Below are 8,182 nucleotides of genomic sequence, written 5' to 3' on the forward strand. Positions count from 1 at the left end.
TGATCAAATTATCAAATGAAACGGAACGTACCTGATCAATTGAAATGGAACGTACCTGATCGAATGAAATGGAACGTACCTGATCAAATGATCAAATGAAATGGAACGTACCTGATGAAATGAAATGGAACGTACCTGATCAAATGAAATTGAACATACCTGATCAAATGAAACGGAACGTACCTGATCAAATGATCAAATGAAATTGTACGTACCTGATCAAATGAAACGGAATGTACCTGATCAAATGAAACGGAACGTACCTGATCAAATAAAATGGAACGTACCTGATCAAATGAAATGGAACGTACCTGATCAAATGAAATGGAACGTACCTGATCAAATGAAACGGAATGTACCTGATCAAATAAAATGGAACGTACCTGATCAAATGATCAAATGAAATGGAACGTAGCTGATCAAATGAAATGGAACGTACCTGATCAAATGAAATGGAACGTACCTGATCAAATGAAACGGAACGTACCTGATCAAATGATCAAATGAAACGGAACGTACCTGATCAAATGAAATGAACGTACCTGATCAAATAAATGGAACGTACCTGATCAAATGAAACGGAACGTACCTGATCAAATGAAAATGAACGTACCTGATCAAATGAAACGGAACATACCTATGATCAAATGAAACGGAACATACCTGATCAAATGAAATGGAACGTACCTGATCAAATGAAACGGAATGTACCTGATCAAATAAAATGGAACGTACCTGATCAAATGATCAAATGAAACGGAACGTACCTGATCAAATGAAACGGAACGTAACTGATCAAATGATCAAATGAAACGGAACGTACCTGATCAAATGAAATGAACGTACCTGATCAAATAAATGGAACGTACCTGATCAAATGAAACGGAACGTACCTGATCAAATGAAAATGAACGTACCTGATCAAATGAAACGGAACATACCTGATCAAATGATCAAATGAAACGGAACATACCTGATCAAATGAAATGGAACGTACCTGATCAAATGAAATGGAACGTACCTGATCAAATGAAAGGGAACGTACCTGATCAAATGAAATGGAACGTACCTGATCAAATGAAACGGAACGTACCTGATCAAATGATCAAATGAAACGGAACGTACCTGATCAAATGAAATGAACGTACCTGATCAAATAAATGGAACGTACCTGATCAAATGAAACGGAACGTACCTGATCAAATGAAAATGAACGTACCTGATCAAATGAAACGGAACATACCTATGATCAAATGAAACGGAACATACCTGATCAAATGAAATGGAACGTACCTGATCAAATGAAACGGAATGTACCTGATCAAATAAAATGGAACGTACCTGATCAAATGATCAAATGAAACGGAACGTACCTGATCAAATGAAACGGAACGTAACTGATCAAATGATCAAATGAAACGGAACGTACCTGATCAAATGAAATGAACGTACCTGATCAAATAAATGGAACGTACCTGATCAAATGAAACGGAACGTACCTGATCAAATGAAAATGAACGTACCTGATCAAATGAAACGGAACATACCTGATCAAATGATCAAATGAAACGGAACATACCTGATCAAATGAAATGGAACGTACCTGATCAAATGAAATGGAACGTACCTGATCAAATGAAAGGGAACGTACCTGATCAAATGAAATGGAACGTACCTGATCAAATGAAACGGAACGTACCTGATCAAATGATGAAATGAAACGGAACGTACCTGATCAAATGAAATGAACGTACCTGATCAAATAAATGGAACGTACCTGATCAAATGAAACGGAACCTACCTGATCAAATGAAAATGAACGTACCTGATCAAATGAAACGGAACATACCTATGATCAAATGAAACGGAACATACCTGATCAAATGAAATGGAACGTACCTGATCAAATGAAATGGAACGTACCTGATCAAATTATCAAATGAAACGGAACGTACCTGATCAATTGAAATGGAACGTACCTGATCGAATGAAATGGAACGTACCTGATCAAATAATCAAATGAAATGGAACGTACCTGATCAAATGAAATGGAACGTACCTGATCAAATGAAACGGAACGTACCTGATCAAATGAAATGGAACGTACCTGATCAAATTATCAAATGAAACGGAACGAACCTGATCAAATGAAATGGAAACGTACCTGATCGAATGAAACGGAACGGACCTGATCAAATGATCAAATGAAATGGAACGTACCTGATCAAATGAAATGGAACGTACCTGATCGAATGAAACGGAACGTACCTGATCAAATGAAACGGAACGTACCTAATCAAATGAAATGGAACGTACCTGATCAAATGAAATGGAACATACCTGATCGAATGAAATAGAACGTACCTGATCAAATGAAACGGAACGTACCTGATCAAATGAAACGGAATGTACCTGATCAAATAAAATGGAACGTACCAGATGAAATGATCAAATGAAACGGAACGTACCCGATCAAATGAAACGGAACGTACCTGATCAAATGATCAAATGAAATGGAACGTACCTGATCAAATGAAACGGAACGTACCTGATCAAATTATCAAATGAAACGGAACGTAGCTGATCAAATGAAATGGAACGTACCTGATCAAATGAAACGGAACGTACCTGATCAAATGAAATGGAACGTACCTGATCAAATGAAATTGAACATACCTGATCAAATGAAATGGAACGTACCTGATCAAATGATCAAATGAAATGGTACGTACCTGATCAAATGAAATGGAACGTACCTGATCGAATGAAATGGAATGTACCAGATCAATTGAAACGGAACGTACCAGATCAAATAAAATGGAACGTACCTGATCAAATGAAATGGAACGTACATGATCAAATGAAATGGAACGTACCTGATCAAATGAAACGGAATGTACCTGATCAAATAAAATGGAACGTACCTGATCAAATGATCAAATGAAACGGAACGTACCTGATCAAATGAAACGGAACGTACCTGATCAAATGATCAAATGAAACGGAACGTACCTGATCAAATGAAATTAACGTACCTGATCAAATAAATGGAACGTACCTGATCAAATGAAACGGAACGTACCTGATCAAATGAAAATGAACGTACCTGATCAAATGAAACGGAACATACCTGATCAAATGATCAAATGAAACGGAACATACCTGATCAAATGAAATGCAACGTACCTGATCAAATGAAATGGAACGTACCTGATCAAATGAAATGGAACGTACCTGTTTAAATTATCAAATGAAACGGAACGTACCTGATCAATTGAAATGGAACGTACCTGATCGAATGAAATGGAACGTACCTGATCAAATGATCAAATGAAATGGAACGTACCTGATGAAATGAAATGGAACGTACCTGATCAAATGAAATTGAACATACCTGATCAAATGAAACGGAACGTACCTGATCAAATGATCAAATGAAATGGTACGTACCTGATCGAATGAAACGGAATGTACCTGATCAAATGAAACGGAACGTACCTGATCAAATAAAATGGAACGTACCTGATCAAATGAAATGGAACGTACCTGATCAAATGAAATGGAACGTACCTGATCAAATGAAACGGAATGTACCTGATCAAATAAAATGGAACGTACCTGATCAAATGATCAAATGAAACGGAACGTACCTGATCAAATGAAACGGAACGTACCTGATCAAATGAAATGAACGTACCTGATCAAATGAAACGGAACGTACCTGATCAAATGATCAAATGAAACGGAACGTACCTGATCAAATGAAATGAACGTACCTGATCAAATAAATGGAACGTACCTGATCAAATGAAACGGAACGTACCTGATCAAATGAAAATGAACGATTACCTGATCAAATGATCAAATGAAACGGAACATACCTGATCAAATGAAATGGAACGTACCTGATCGAATGAAACGGAACGTACCTGATCAAATGAAATGGAACGTAAGTGATCAAGTGAAACGGAACATACCTGATCAAATGAAATGGAACGTACCTGATCAAATGAAATGGAACATACCTGATCAAATGAAATGGAACGTACCTGATCAAATTATCAAATGAAACGGAACGTACCTGATCAATTGAAATGGAACGTACCTGATCGAATGAAATGGAACGTACCTGATCAAATGATCAAATGAAATGGAACGTACCTGATGAAATGAAATGGAACGTACCTGATCAAATGAAATTGAACATACCTGATCAAATGAAACGGAACGTACCTGATCAAATGATCAAATGAAATTGTACGTACCTGATCGAATGAAACGGAATGTACCTGATCAAATGAAACGGAACGTACCTGATCAAATAAAATGGAACGTACCTGATCAAATGAAATGGAACGTACCTGATCAAATGAAATGGAACGTACCTGATCAAATGAAACGGAATGTACCTGATCAAATAAAATGGAACGTACCTGATCAAATGATCAAATGAAACGGAACGTACCTGATCAAATGAAACGGAAGGTACCTGATCAAATGATCAAATGAAACGGAACGTACCTGATCAAATGAAATGAACGTACCTGATCAAATGAAATGGAACGTACCTGATCAAATGAAACGGAACGTACCTGATCAAATGAAACGGAACGTACCTGATCAAATGAAAAGGAACATACCTGATCAAATGATCAAATGCAACGGAACATACCTGATCAAATGAAATGGAACGTACCTGATCGAATGAAACGGAACGTAGCTGATCAAATGAAATGGAACGTACGTGATCAAGTGAAACGGAACATACCTGATCAAATGAAATGGAACGTACATGATCAAATGAAATGGAACGTACCTGATCAATTGAAACGGAATGTACCTGATCAAATTATCAAATGAAACGGAACGTACCTGTTCAAATTAAATGGAACGTACCTGATCAAATAAAATGGAACGTACCTGATCAAATGAAATGGAACGTACCTGATCAAAAGAAACGGAACGTACCTGATCAAATGATCAAATGAAATGGTACGTACCTGATCGAATGAAACGGAATGTACCTGATCAAATGAAACGGAACGTACCTGATCAAATAAAATGGAACGTACCTGATCAAATGAAATGGAACGTACCTGATCAAATGAAATGGAACGTACCTGATCAAATGAAACGGAATGTACCTGATCAAATAAAATGGAACGTACCTGATCAAATGATCAAATGAAACGGAACGTACCTGATCAAATGAAACGGAACGTACCTGATCAAATGATCAAATGAAACGGAACGTACCTGATCAAATGAAATGAACGTACCTGATCAAATGAAATGGAACGTACCTGATCAAATTTACATTTACATTACATTTAAGTCATTTAGCAGATTCTCTTATCCAGAGCGACTTACAAAATGGTGCATTCACCTTATGATATCCAGTGGAACAACCACTTTACAATAGTGCATCTAAATCTTTTAAGGGGGGGGTTAGAAGGATTACTTTATCCTATCCTAGGTATTCCTTAAAGAGGTGGGGTTTCAGGTGTCTCCGGAAGGTGGTGATTGACTCCGCTGTCCTGGCGTCGTGAGGGAGCTTGTTCCACCATTGGGGTGCCAGAGCAGCGAACAGTTTTGACTGGGCTGAGCGGGAACTGTGCTTCCTCAGAGGTAGGGGGGCCAGCAGGCCAGTGGTGGATGAACGCAGTGCCCTTGTTTGGGTGTAGGGCCTGATCAGAGCCTGAAGGTATGGAGGTGCCGTTCCCTTCACAGCTCCGTAGGCAATCACCATGGTCTTGTAGCGGATGCGAGCTTCAACTGGAAGCCAGTGGAGAGAGCGGAGGAGCGGGGTGACGTGAGAGAACTTGGGAAGGTTGAACACCAGACGGGCTGCGGCGTTCTGGATGAGTTGTAGGGGTTTAATGGCACAGGCAGGGAGCCCAGCCAACAGCGAGTTGCAGTAATCCAGACGGGAGATGACAAGTGCCTGGATTAGGACCTGCGTCGCTTCCTGTGTGAGGCAGGGTCGTACTCTGCGAATGTTGTAGAGCATGAACCTACAGGATCGGGTCACCGCCTTGATGTTAGTGGAGAACGACAGGGTGTTGTCCAGGATCAAGCCAAGGTTCTTAGCACTCTGGGAGGAGGACACAAGGGAGTTGTCAACCGTGATGGCGAGATCATGGAACGGGCAGTCCTTCCCCGGGAGGAAGAGCAGCTCCGTCTTGCCGAGGTTCAGCTTGAGCTGGTGATCCGTCATCCACACTGATATGTCTGACAGACATGCAGAGATGCGATTCACCGCCTGGTTATCAGAAGGGGGAAAGGAGAAGATTAATTGTGTGTCGTCTGCATAGCAATGATAGGAGAGACCATGTGAGGATATGAATGAAATGAAACGGAACGTACCTGATCAAATGAAACGGAACATACCTGATCAAATGAAACGGGACATACCTGATCAAATGATCAAATGAAACGGAACATACCTGATCGAATGAAACGGAACGTAGCTGATCAAATGAAATGGAACGTACGTGATCAAGTGAAACGGAGCGTACCTGATCAAATGAAATGGAACGTACATGATCAAATGAAATGGAACGTACCTGATCAAATGAAACGGAATGTACCTGATCAAATAAAATGGAACGTACCTGATCAAATGATCAAATGAAACGGAACGTACCTGATCAAATGAAACGGAACGTACCTGATCAAATGATCAAATGAAACGGAACGTACCTGATCAAATGAAATGAACGTACCTGATCAAATAAATGGAACGTACCTGATCAAATGAAACGGAACGTACCTGATCAAATGAAAATGAACGTACCTGATCAAATGAAACGGAACATACCTGATCAAATGATCAAATGAAACGGAACGTACCTGATCAAATGAAATGGAACGTACCTGATCAAATGAAATGGAACGTACCTGATCAAATGAAATGGAACGTACCTGATCAAATTATCAAATGAAACGGAACGTACCTGATCAATTGAAATGGAACGTACCTGATCGAATGAAATGGAAAGTACCTGATCAAATGATCAAATGAAATGGAACGTACCTGATCAAATGAAATGGAACGTACCTGATCAAATGAAACGGAACGTACCTGATCAAATGAAATGGAACGTACCTGATCAAATTATCAAATGAAACGGAACGAACCTGATCAAATGAAATGGAACGTACCTGATCGAATGAAACGGAAAATACCTGATCAAATGATCAAATGAAATGGAACGTACCTGATCAAATGAAATGGAACGTACCTGATCGAATGAAACGGAACGTACCTGATCAAATGAAACGGAACGTACCTGATCAAATGAAATGGAACATACCTGATCGAATGAAATAGAACGTACCTGATCAAATGAAACGGAACGTACCTGATCAAATGAAACGGAATGTACCTGATCAAATAAAATGGAACGTACCAGATGAAATGATCAAATGAAACGGAACGTACCCGATCAAATGAAATGGAACGTACCTGATCAAATGATCAAATGAAACGGAACGTACCTGATCAAATGAAACGGAACGTACCTGATCAAATTATCAAATGAAACGGAACGTAGCTGATCAAATGAAATGGAACGTACCTGATCAAATGAAACGTAACGTACCTGATCAAATGAAATGGAACGTACCTGATCAAATGAAATTGAACATACCTGATCAAATGAAATGGAACGTACCTGATCAAATGATCAAATGAAATGGTACGTACCTGATCAAATGAAATGGAACGTACCTGATCGAATGAAATGGAATGTACCAGATCAATTGAAACGGAACGTACCTGATCAAATAAAATGGAACGTACCTGATCAAATGAAATGGAACGTACATGATCAAATGAAATGGAACGTACCTGATCAAATGAAACGGAATGTACCTGATCAAATAAAATGGAACGTACCTGATCAAATGATCAAATGAAACGGAACGTACCTGATCAAATGAAACGGAACGTACCTGATCAAATGATCAAATGAAACGGAACGTACCTGATCAAATGAAATGAACGTACCTGATCAAATAAATGGAACGTAACTGATCAAATGAAACGGAACGTACCTGATCAAATGAAAATGAACGTACCTGATCAAATGAAACGGAACGTACCTGATCAAATGAAACGGAACATACCTGATCAAATGATCAAATGAAACGGAACATACCTGATCAAATGAAATGGAAC

This window comes from Salmo salar, unplaced genomic scaffold (genome assembly GCF_905237065.1).
Source record: "Salmo salar unplaced genomic scaffold, Ssal_v3.1, whole genome shotgun sequence".
Classification (NCBI taxonomy): Eukaryota; Metazoa; Chordata; class Actinopteri; order Salmoniformes; family Salmonidae; genus Salmo; species Salmo salar.